Source organism: Leucoraja erinacea, chromosome 2, assembly GCF_028641065.1.
Source record: "Leucoraja erinacea ecotype New England chromosome 2, Leri_hhj_1, whole genome shotgun sequence".
Lineage (NCBI taxonomy): Eukaryota > Metazoa > Chordata > Chondrichthyes > Rajiformes > Rajidae > Leucoraja > Leucoraja erinaceus.
The window spans coordinates 52,184,611-52,197,648 of record NC_073378.1 but is presented as its reverse complement, the minus strand read 5'-3'; the positions used below and the strand labels follow the sequence as shown (position 1 = coordinate 52,197,648).

At 46.0% G+C, this 13,038-nt stretch overlaps 1 protein-coding gene across 5 annotated transcripts in view; it reads left to right on the top strand.

Moving 5' to 3' along the window:
* The window catches only part of LOC129710103 (cytochrome c oxidase assembly factor 1 homolog), a 59,986-nt gene that overhangs the window by 5,106 nt on the left and 41,842 nt on the right, over window positions 1-13,038 (top strand). The window contains exon 1 of one of the 5 annotated variants that reach the window (XM_055656865.1): window positions 11,764-11,838. The exons of the other annotated variants lie outside the window; for them this stretch is intronic. The gene's annotated coding sequence lies outside the window, so the exon portion shown is untranslated. Of the gene's footprint in view, window positions 1-11,763; window positions 11,839-13,038 lie in introns of those variants that run through there. 5 annotated transcript variants of the gene reach the window in all.

Sequence of the window (13,038 nt, the reverse complement as noted above, 5' to 3'; positions counted from 1 at the left end):
TGAAGAAAGACTGGATAGACTCGGCTTGTACATGCTGGAATTCAGAAGATTGAGGGGGGATCTTATAGAAACTTACAAAATTCTTAAGGGGTTGGACAGGCTAGATGCAGGAAGATTATTCCCGATGTTGGGGAAGTCCAGAACTAGAGGTCACAGTTTAAGGATAAGAGGGAAGTCTTTTAGGACCGAGATGAGAAAATCATTTTTTACACAGAGAGTGGTGAATCTGTGGAATTCTCTGCCACAGAAGGTAGTTGAGGCCAGTTCATTGGCTATATTTAAGTGGGAGTTAGATGTGGCCCTTGTGGCTAAAGGGATCAGGGGGTATGGAGAGAAGGCAGGTACAGGATACTGAGTTGGATGATCAGCCATGATCATATTGAATGGCGGTGCAGGTTCGAAGGGCCGAATGGCCTACTCCTGCACCTATTTTCTATGTTTCTATGTTTCTATATACACAGTAAATAAACAGATAATGCAATAGGCTGTTATTTTTCAGAGTTTGATGGTGGTGGGTCCACCAATTTACATTCCAATATTTTTGTAGGACCAGGAAACCAAGAAGCAAGAGTTACTCCAGGAAGCTACTGCAGCTCCAGGGAGTAATTCTGCGTTGTTTTTCAGCGGTCGTGGTGAGGCAGCGACTGGACAGCAATGGCAGCCAGAACTCCCACAATGCAAAGGGAGGGAGAAAGTGGCCGACGCCGACCAGTTACCGTGGCAGTACACATGTGCAGGGCCGCACATGCGCACAACCACGGCCGATGATGTGATCTTCTCCATTCTGCCATCTGAGAAGAGGTACAGGAGCATCAGCTGCAAAACCAACAGGATGCTACACAGCTTCTTCCCACAGGCAATAAGACTGGTTAACGGACTGTGTCCCCTCCCCATATATCATACACCAACATATCTAACCTCGCCCATACTTTGACAGCTAGGCACCTGTCAAAGTAAAGCCACTGACTTCTTATTTCAATTTTTAGGCCTATTTTTAGATATGGTAATTAACATTTTTTTTAAAGCTATATGTGTTTATTCTGTTTTTATTAACCGCACAGATGGTAACTGATCGAGAAACATTTTTTTCATTTCATCTGTGTATGTAAGTACTCAGTTAAAATGACAAAGTAAATACTGATACTGAATACTGATAATGATATGTTAAACTTCGTCTCATCTGTCCACAAGACTTTCTTCCAGAATTGTGGTTGCTCTTTCAAGCACTTATTGGCAAACTGTAACCTGGCCATCCTATTTTTGCAGCTAACCAGTGGTTTGTTTCTTGCTGTGTAGCCTCTGTATTTCTGTTCATGAAGTCTTCTGAAGACGGTGGTTATTGACAAATCCACACCTGACTGATCTGCGGACAGGTGTTTGGGGATTTTTCTTTATTACTAGACCAAGTACAGACCCCGTTGGGCCCCTCCCCCAACGTAATATTCCGCCACTCACCCATATCTGCCAGCTGTGCAGATGAGGCTGACGGGTTCTTGTTGTGACGCCAGAGATGCCCGTTGTGACGCGAGTCATGCCAACCCTCCCCAACTGTGCAGGCGCAGCTGGCAAGTGGGAGCACGACTGCGACATTTTAAATGTTCAAAATGGCAATAACAAGGAAAATATAAGATCAATGTGAACGCATCTCACTCTCCCTCTTCAGTCACTCCTCCTCCATAGATGCTGCTGCGCCCGTTGAATTTCTCCAGCAATTTTGTCTACCTTCGCTCCCTAGATGCTGCTGCACCCGCTGAGTTTCTCCAGCATTTTTGTCTACTCCCCCTCTTCAGTCCTCTATTCCCCTCCTCCATTATCCTCCCTCTCCAAACCCTTCACCAACACCTCACCCCCTCCCTTCCCTCATGCATTACCTTCCTACCCCTATCCTCATCCATTCCCCCTCATCCCCAGCACTCTCTCCCCTCATCTTCACTCCCCCCCTTTCCCTCTCCTCCTCCCCCCCTTTCACACTATATCTCACTCCACTCCAACTGATCTCTCTTTGTTCTCTCCCCTCCCTACCCTCTCCCCTCCCTATCCTCCTCTCTTCCATCCTCTCCCGCCCTCACCCCGCCTCTTCTTATACACCCCCTGCTCTCCCCTCTTCCCCACTGCCTATCCTACTCCTCCTATCCTCACCTCCTCTTCCTACCCCCACTCTCCCTTTTCCTCTTCCCTCTATTCCATGCTCCCTCCTACCCCTCTCTTCCCCAACTCCCCCTCCACTCCCTCCCTCCTCCTCCTCCTCACCCCCCATCCCACACCCCCTCCCATTGCCACCTCCTCTCCTCTTAAAATCCCCTCGCCAATTAAAATCGTATTTTTTCTCCTTAACCTCAAACCCCTAGGATTTTAATGAAAACAGAAGAAATTAATTAAAATCTATTTTTTTTTTTTTAGAAATACTCCAATGTCTGAAATCAACGATTTTTTTTAAAATGAGTTTCTGCCTCCCTTTTGACGTCATTGTTACGTTGAACCGTTACCACCTGTCTCCGCGATTTCCACATCAAGCGAGTTACCCCATCCCCCCTCCCTGACTTGCGTTCGCTCACCCCACCTGCCTCTCCCTCCCTCCCCCTATCCCCACCCCTACTCTCCCTCCTCCCCCCCACCCCCTTCCTCTCTCTCCTCTTCTCTCCCCCATCTCCTCCGGTCTCCCCTCTTCCCTCTTCTCACCTCCTCCCCCATGCTCCCTCCTCACCCCCCTTCACACGCTGTTCCCTCCCTCCCCCTCTCCTCCCTTCCTCTCCCATAACATCTCCCACACTTCCCACCTCCCCCCCCCCCCTTTCTTCCCCCCCCTTGTTTTATAAAATGAGATTCGCCAATTAAAATCGTATTTTTTCTTTAAAATAACCTAAACATGTTAGATGTTAATGAAAACAGAAGAAATTAATTAAAACTAATTTTTTTTTAGAATAAAATCAATGTCAATGAAAATCACGATTTTTTAAAAATGAGATTCGGGATCCCATTGTGACGTCATTGTGACGTTGAACGCGGCTGACGCGATTTTCCACATGCAGCGAGTTACCCCCATCATCCCTCCCCCTGACTCGTTCGCGTCTCACCCGCAGCCCCGCTCACCCCCCCCGGCTCCCCTCCTCCCCTCACCCCCTCTCCCGCCCTCCCTCTCTCCCCCTCCTCCTGTCCCCCCCTCCTCCTTCTCCCCACCTCCCTCCTCTCCCCCCCACTCCCCCCCCCCCCTCTCCACTACTCTCCACCACCCTCCACTACTCTCCACTACTCTCCACCACTCTCCCCTACTCTCCAGTGCTCTTCCACTACTCTCCACTACTCTCCAGCGCTCTTCCACTACTCTCCACTACTCTCCAGCACTCTCTCCACCTCTCTCTCTCCTCTCCTCTCCTCCCCTCCTCTCCAGCCCTCTCCTCTCCACCCCCCCCCCTGTTTATCCAGATGCTTATATATATTATCTATAAGTATCCTTTCCATTAATTTGCCCACCACTGACGTCAAACTAACAGGTCTATAATTGCTGGGTTTACTCTTAGAACCCTTTTTAAACAATGGAACAATATGCGCAATACTCCAGCACTATTCCCGTTTCTAATGACATTTGAAATATTTCTGTCATAGCCCCTGCTATTTCTACACTAACTTCCCTCAATGTCCTAGGGAATATCCTGTCCGGACCTGGAGACTTATCCACTTTTATATTTTTCAAACGTGTCAGTACTTCCTCTTCTTTGAATCTCATAGTTTCCATAGCTACTGTACTTGTTTCCCTTACCTCACATAATTCAATATCCTTTTCCTTGGTGAATACCGAAGAAAAGAAATTGTTCAATATCTCACCCATCTATTTTGGCTCTGCAGATAGCTGTCCACTCTGACTCTAATGGACCAATTTTATCCCTCGTTATCCTTTTGCTATTAATATAGCTGTAGAAACCCTTTGGATTTACTTTCACCTTACTTGCTAAAGCAACCTCATATCTTTTAGCTTTTCTAATTTATTTCTTAAGATTCTTTTTACATTCTTTATACGCCTCAAGCACCTCATTTACTCCATGTTGCCTATAATTATTGTAGATCTCTCTCTTATTCCGAACCGTGTCCTATTTCCCTTGAAAACCATGGCTCTTTCCAATTTTTACTATTTCCTTTCAACCGAACAGGGACATAAAGATTCTGTACTCTTAAAATTTCACCTTTAAATGTCCTCCATTTCTCTTCCACATCTTTCCCATAAAACAAAATGTCCCAATTCACTCCTTTTAAATCCTTTCGCATCCCCTCAAAGTTAACCTTACTCCAATCAAAAATCTCAACCCTTGGTTCTGATCCTCTCCATAAGTATATTGAAACTAATGGTATTGTGATCACTGGACCCGAACTGTTCCTTGGCAGGACAAATCAAAATAAGATGTACATGGTAAATGGTAGCGAATTGAGGAATGCAGTTGAACAGAGGGATCTAGGAATAACTGTGCATAGTTCCCTGAAGGTGGAATCTCATATAGATAGGGTGGTAAAGAAAGCTTTTGGTGTGCTGGCCTTTATAAATCAGAGCATTGAGTATAGAAGTTGGGATGTAATGTTAAAATTGTACAAGGCATTGGTGAGACCAATTCTGGAGTATGGTGTACAATGTTGGTCGCCCAGTTATAGGAAGGATGTCAACAAAATAGAGAGAGTACAGAGGAGATTTACTAGAATGTTGCCTGGGTTTCAGCAACTAAGTTACAGAGAAAGGTTGAATAAGTTAGGTCTTTATTCTCTGGAGCGCAGAAGGTTAAGGGGGGACTTGATAGAGGTCTTTAAAATGATGAGAGGGATAGACAGAGTTGACGTGGACAAGCTTTTCCCATTGAGAGTAGGGAAGATTCAAACAAGAGGACATGACTTCAGAATTAAGGGACAGACGTTTTGGGGTAACATGAGGGGGAACTTCTTTACTCAGAGAGTGGTAGCTGTGTGGAATGAGCTTCCAATGGAAGTGGTCGAGGCAGGTTCGATTTTATCATTTAAAAATAAATTGGATACGTATATGGATGAGAAAGGAATGGAGGGTTATGGTCTGAGTGCAGGCAGATGGGACTAGGGGAAAATAATTGTTCTGCACAGACTTGTAGGGCCGAGATGGCCAGTTTCCGTAATTGTTATTTGGTTATATGGTTACATACCTCTGCCACCTGACCTGTCTCATTTCCTAACAGGAGGTCCAGCACCGCCCCTTCTCTAGTAGGTACCTCTATGTATTGCTGCAAAAAACTATCCTGCACACATTTTACAAACTCCAACCCTGATCACAAGAAGGGCAACAACACAGCAATACATGAGCAAGATTAGACCTGGCCCCTCAAGCCTCATCCACCTCCCCACAAATTCAATATGATCATAACTGATTTGCTGCTGAAGTCAATAGAAAATAGACAATAGGTGTAGGAATAGGCCATTCGGCCTTTCGAGCCAGCACCCCCATTCACTGTGATCATGGCTGATCATCCACAATCAGTACCCCCGTTCCTGCCTTCTCCCCATATCCCCTGACTCCACTATCTTTAAGAGCCCTATCTAGCTCTCTCTTGAAAGTATCCAGAGAACCAGCCTCCACCTCCTTCTGAGGCAGATAATTCCACAGACTCGCAATTCTCTGAGAAAAAGTGTTTCCTCCGTTCTAAAAGGCTTACTCCTTATTCTTAAACTGTGGCCCCTGGTTCTGGACTCCCTGTGTCAATTGCACAAGAACAATATATGACACGGAAATATCCTCCAACCTCATTGGATTAAAGTTCTGCATCTCTGTACCTAACAACATTGAGTTAGTATCCTCACCATATGAAATGCAGTGAATCAATACTATAGCTTGCGACTGCCTTCTCAAGGGCAGTAAATGATGGCTTTGCCTGCATTCCCATAAAAAATAAAATTAACCTGTATGCCTCCAAGATTTCCACATTTACAAATGTTCTTTTTTTAGAAATCTTTCCATCTCATGCTGTGATATAATTTCAGAGTGAGTTTATAATGGAGTGAGAGTATCTAGTTCAACACCCAACACCTTCGCCCAATACCGCCGCTTAGTTCGCAATAACCAACCTGATCCACCGGTGGCTCAACACTTCAACTCCTCCTCCCATTCCGCATCCGACCTTTCTGTCCTGGGCTCCTCCTTGGCAAGAGTGAGTCCCACCGCAAATTGGAGGAACAGCACCTCATATTTCACTAGGGTAGTTTACACCCCAACGGTATGAACATTGACTTCCCCAATTTCAGGTAGTCCTTGCTTTCTTCCTCCTTCCCCTCCCCTTCCCAGCGCTCCCACAGCCTACTGTCTCCGCCTCTTCCTTTCTTATTCCTGCCCCCCGACATCAGTCTGAAGAAGGGTCTCAACCCGAAACGTCGCATGTTCCTTTGCTCCAGAGATGCTGCCTCACCTGCTGTGTTTCTCAGCTTTTTTGTCTACCTTCAGTTATCTGTAAAGTGCGTTTTTACATCCTACAATTTGAAGTTTCAGAGAGGGGGCAACTCTGGACCTTGCCTTGAAAAACGAGGTAGGGCAAGTGCCTGCAGTGTCAGGAACCCTAATCCTTTCGCGAATATAGAGCACCACGGTCTTACATTACCATGGATTTTTTTTTTCTAAGCATGTATTTGCACTAATGTATTTTTGCACAATCCTATTTTTTTCAAAATGTTATAAGTTATGTATAATTTGTTTTTGTCTGAGTCTATGTGACTATGATGCAGCTGCATGCAATAGCTTGCATTGTCCCTGTACCTCACCCTACTTGTACAGATGACTAATAAACTCGATTTGAATTAACTTATTACCAGATGTTATCTGCAGAGGGCACTGGTTGACTGTAAACTAACCACATCACTCTGTAACTGAACATTCAAAATTAGTATTCTCTTGGCAGACGTCCTTCCACAGCTCCCATACTAAAGAGCGGAAAAGCAAACTCTGAATAAACGTAGGCATACTTGAAAACAAAATGTACATTCTTACCAAATGATGCAGCATAGAAATCGTAAATTATTCGCATGTTATCTTTTGTCGTCTTCCACCATGCTCTTCTATAATGGTATTCTCCACTAATGTGTATTTGCCTGTTGTTTTTCCCTTCTATTTCTGTCTCCCTTTTCTTAACGCTAGGGTTTGAAGCTGTTGACTCCCTCTCCTAACCTCCTCCATCCCGTCCCCAAACAACAGGCTCACTCTTCAGATTTACACTTGTTTGATCTATGACACCATAAAGTGGGAATCCTCAGGCACCACAGAATCCCCAATGGTGGGCCCAAGTTGGATTTTGTCAGAGGTCACTGACTGGTGGTCAGTAGCCAGCAGAGATTTGGTCATCTTATGCAGACTGCCGGTCATGTTATGCAGACTGCAATCATGAAACTCTGTGTATGTCAAAGTGCTTTACCTAGTACAGAATGCCATTCTTCAGAACAACTGATGCGTTTGGGACATGTGATGAGAGAATGCTGCAGAATAGGCTGGATTGTTTCTTTCATATTTTCACATTTATGAAAGAATAAATGTTGGAAGTATTTCCAGGGACTCAAATTCAATACTGACCTTGAAGAGTTTGCATGATCTTCCTGTGACCACATGGGTTTCCTTAAGATGCTCTAGTACACACTTAGGACCAATTTCGCAGCATGGAAATAACATACAAGAAGGCATAACTTTAAATAGAGAGGGGCAAAATGTCTAGCGTTAAGAGACATGCGGGGCAAGTTGTTTACATGGAGTGATGGGTGCTTGGATGTGCTGCCAGGGGAGGTAGTGGATGCAGATATGATAGATGTATCACATGCAGCCAGAGTACATTAGTTTAATCTGAAATCATGTTCGGCATGGACACTGCGGGCCAAAGGGCATGTTCCTGTTCTCTATTGTTCTGTGTTTTTATGTTCCGCCCACATCCCACATGATCACATTGAATAGCTTGAAGGGCTGAATGGCCTACTCCTGCACCTATTTTTCTATCCCACAGCTGTGTTTATAATTTAATTGGCTACTGTAAATTACCCACTATTCCAAGGAAGTTGCAGAAGAAATGAAAGGGAAGTTAATGGCATGTAAAAAATATTAAATTGGTGGGCGGGGAAAGGCACTAATAGGATTGCTCTGTATCATAATATGTAAAAAAGATTTGGGTTTAGATATATTGTTACATGGACTGAGGTACCGTAATTTGTTTTGCTGTGCGTGCTATCCAACAGATCAGATATACCCAAGGCTCGAAATTAACGGTTGCCCGGGTGCCACTGACCACTCAAAGCGCCGCCGGGCAACCTAAACACCGAGTCATTTTGCCCGGCTTGGCAACCAGATACTGGTTTGTACCGAAGATAGGTACAAAAAACTGGAGTAACTCCGCGGGTCAGGTGTGTCGGCGGTGACGGCTATATTGCGTGGGAAAGATACTAGGTGCGGGGTGAGGAAGGGTCGGAGCGAATGACGGGCCCCGCACAGCCTCCTCCTCCCGCACCCCGCCCGCCCTGATAAGGGCCTCTGCTTGCAAACCTGCTAACGGCGCACTTTCAATGCAAACCCTCCCTCACGCCGAGGCCAGGAGGAGGGAGGGGTAGTTCCCAACGGCCAAGGCAGCGGGGCGATGTTGTCCGAGGAGCGCTGACCTTCCTTCCTCCATACATCCTCTCTCTCTCTCTCCCTCTCCATCCCGCAGATCCCCATTCCCACCTCGATTCAGTCCTCACTGACATCCCCTGTGCTCCCCTCCCCACTCTATTCATCCTGTGCTGATCACCCTATCCACCTCGCATTGATTCTCCTGCCACCCCCCACCCCCCATCCACCCTACACTGCTTCCCCAATTCACCCTGTACTTACCCCTTTCCCATCCATCCTGCACTTCTCCTCCATCCATCCTGTACTGATCCCCCATCCATCCTGTACTAATCCACGCATTCATCCCGTACTGACCCACCCTCCATTTACCCTGCACGTTCCCCTCATTCATCCTGTAGTGATTCTCCATTCATCCTGCACAGACCCTCCGATCCACACTGTACTTACACCCCCCCCCCCCCCCCCCCATTCATCCTGCGCTGATCTACTACCCCCCCCCCCCCATCCATCCTGTACTGAGATCCCCTCATTCAAGAAGAATGGGGGGAACAGTCTGAAGAAGGGTCTCGACCCGAAACGTTGCCTATTTCCTTCGCTCCATAGATGCTGCCTCACCTGCTGAGTTTCTCCAGCACTTTTGTCTACCCCCATCCATTCTGTACTGAACCCCCCCCCCCCCCCCCATTCAACAACACTGACATCCCCCGTGCTCTCCCCTCACAATTTTACCTACCCCAACAAACACGTACTAATTCACCAGCCTCAGTCCATCCATTCTGCACCGACTACCTTCTAACCCCCCCCCCCCCCCCCCCCCACCCAAAACACCCCCCCCCCCCCCCCCCCTACCATCTATCCACCCCACTATTGCATTCATTGCAATGTGTAAAACGAGTTGAGATACTGTCTTATAATTTTGCTGCATGTCATTGTGGGATATATCATGCCTTGATTGGTGAATATGTTTAGTTTGTGACTTTATTTGAAGCAGATATAATATGTGAATGCTTCATTGAGTAGAATTCCGACTGGTAACTACGCACTTCGTCCGAGTACATTATTACACGCGTCATGCAAACCGTCTTAAATGACCACCTAAACTGTCATTTGGCAACCTAAAAAGCTGCCAAGGTTGCCCGGCTGGCAGCAGGGAAAAAAAAGTTAAGCGAGAGCCCTGTATACCATATATAAATACAATCGTCAAACTCAAATACAATAGAGCAAGGGGGAAAATACAGAGTGCAGAATATAGTTCTCTGAATTTTAGTGCATCAGGTCCATAGATAAAGTCCAATGTCCACAATGTGAATGAGGTATATCAGACAGTACCTTAGCTTATGGAAGGACCTTTCGGAAACCTGGTAACGGGAAGAAGCTGTTCCTGGTGCACGCTTTCAAGCTTCTGTGCGTTCTTCCGGATGCGAGCAGGAAGAAGAAAGACTGACCAGGGTGGGACATCTTTAATTATATTACATAGAAAATAGGTGCAGGAGTAGGCCATTTGGCCCTTTGAGCCTGCCCCGCCATTCGATATGATCATGGCTGATCATCCAACTCAGTATCCCATCCCTGCCTTCTCTCCATACCTCCTGATCCCTTTAGCCACAAGGGCCACATCTAACTCCCTCTTAAATATAGCCAATGAACTGGTCTCAACTACCTTCTGTGGCAGAGAATTCCACAGATTCACCACTCTCTGTGTAAAAAATGATTTTCTCATTTGGCTGCTGTGTTGAGGCAGTGTGAAGTGTAGACGGCATCAATGGTGGGAAGTCTAGTTTATGTGATGCACTGGGCTACATCAAAAACTCTCTGCAATTGCTTTCAGTCTTGGACAGAGCTGCTCCCAAACCAAGCTGTGTTGTAACCCAACAATATGCTTTCCATGGTGTATTTGTAGAGGTTCATAAAAGTCACTAAGGACATGCCAAATTTCCCCAGTCTCAGAAAGTAGAGGCATTGGTGTGCTTTCTTGGCTGTTACATCAATGTGGTTGGTCCACGACAGATCGTAGATAATATTAACACCAAGGAACCTGAAGCTCTTGATCATTTCTACTTCGACACCATTGATGATGCTAGGGGCAAGTACTCCACCATCTATCTATACTATTACTAAAACTCTCATCTTGTCTTCTTCCGGTTTGCGTTTTTTTAAATTTGCGTGAAAACGGTACCCTATATATCGCTACCTTACTCACTGTTCTCCACAGCTCCAAACGCACCAAGTTTTGTTCCGATCGGTGGAATATTACAAAAGTTATGAAGGTTTAAAAAATCATGAGATCAGCAGATTGCTCTTCTCACCCGTCAGTTACCATGAAGGTAACGCCTCTTCCGGCACCCGCTGTCAATCACTGGGGCGAGGAGAATAAAGGCCCGGAGGTGGGGCTGAATCCACAAGCCGTGCTGATTGAGTCTACAAGCCGTGCTGAGTGAGCCTGCAAGAGTGGAGTCGGGGAAGCTGCTGTGTGGAGTCGGGGAAAGCCCTCCCCCCCCCCGCACACACACACATCCCCTCCCACACACCCACATCCCAATTCCCACCTACCCCAATACCCTCCCCCCCCCCCCCAGACACCTACACCCCTCCTTTGTCCCTCCCCCGTTCCTCCCTTCACCCCACCCACACACCCCCCCCCCCTCCCCCCCCTCCCTCACCTGGCTCATGGACAGCCTATACATATGAATGAGTGTTTAGGAGACCAGCACAGCTGATGCAGGCATTTACCATCTTGTGAGAACTCTGTGGCACTGGTGCAAAGTTGGAATCATAATATATTTCTGTCTTCAAAACCCTGAATGAAACAAACCATTTGTTAAAATTCTGTGCAGCGCACAGATATATCTGAGTATGGATAATAGTCTTCTGCAATGACAATATCTCACAGAGAAATCTGACTAGTTGAGGTAGATGCCATGGCTCACCTACACGTTGCCCTTGGTTGGCCAATGGTTTTTTTTTAATTTATTGCTGGACAGCCACGGACTTATAAACTGTTTGGAATAGTTTGATATGAACAGTTCGTATGTCAGTTGTTATGTCGTAACCTGGGGAGGACCGATAAAGAGGGGAAGATTGGAATGGAATTAACATTGTTTTACAATTTAATTTGTATTTCACTGGGATTTGATTTCATCCTTTTTATTCCTTTGTAAATTAAGGGCTTCTTATCCTGCTGGATGGATTGTGTGTTCTAACCTCTGGTGATTGACACAGCTGCTTCCATCAATGGCACTTCTCTGGTGATTTCTTAAGAGGTGTGTCTGAGGTTTGGGCTGCCTGTTTTAATTAGCCGCATAAGATAACCTTCCTTCCACCCCTCCCTCCACTTAGTAGTAACATCGATTATGGTGAATCCCAGTAGTACCCTAATTACTTCCTACACATAACTTTAAAATTACCAGGAAACAGGAAAGGGCTTGGTTGTCACTTAGATTTTGCGTTGTTCCTTCCATGGTAATCAGAAAGCATCACCTGTTAAAGATGCATTATCAAACACTAAAGATACAGTTTTAACATCTGTGGATTCCATTTTGAATGTTGTGCTCTGGGAGTGCCTTTGGTCAGAGGTTGCACAGAGCAGTTGCTTTCCATTAACCACACAAAATTAATTCTGTTGATTAATCCAAGGGTTGTGGCTATGACTTCACTCATGTGAATCAACAGAGCTTAAATGAAATGCTTTAAAGTAATTCAAAGTAGGGTTTGGTAGTTGTTAGAGGAAGCAGTTCTTGGGTGTAATTTGCTGAACAGTGACTTATGAAATATATGTCCTGTTGGTTACCTCATGTACTCCTCCTCAATATAAAATGTCTGAAATCTGCCCAACCAGTCTGGCTTGATTTCTGTTTGATTCATTTCTGTTTTGTTTAATTTTGTTCACATGTTGTTTGAACTTCTTTTGAGGTTCAAATGACAATAAATTTGTATTGAATTATTGTATTGTATTGTATTTGTGTAGAGAGGGAGATGGGGTAGAGGGAGGTGGGTGTAAATAAGTGATCAAACACACTTGTACTTTACATTAGTCTTTAATGAGACAGGGTTAAACACACATCAGCAGTCACTGTCTCCAGTCTGCTACTGTACTGCGCAGAAGGAGAAGAAGGCGTTATTATAATTGGTAACTAAGGCGTGGTTAGTGGTATTGAGGTAGCTATATTATTGGTTGCATGCATAAACCATCTACAGTGGGGTAGAGAGGGAGGGGGGTAGAGAGCGAGACCGGGGACTCTGGTGCCGACGACTCACCTCACCGTCGCGGAGCTGGCCAAGTCCGGAGCGGGTGGAGCGCTGCTGCTGCTGCGGCCCGACCTCCGGAGATTCGGAGGCTGCAACTGCGGGTCTGGCGGACGGCGGCACCGGGAGCCCGCGGGTCCCTGGAGGGAGACCGCTTTTCAGGGCTCCTGCAACGGCGACTTCTCCCGCCCGAGTTGCGGGGTTGAAGATCTCCTGGA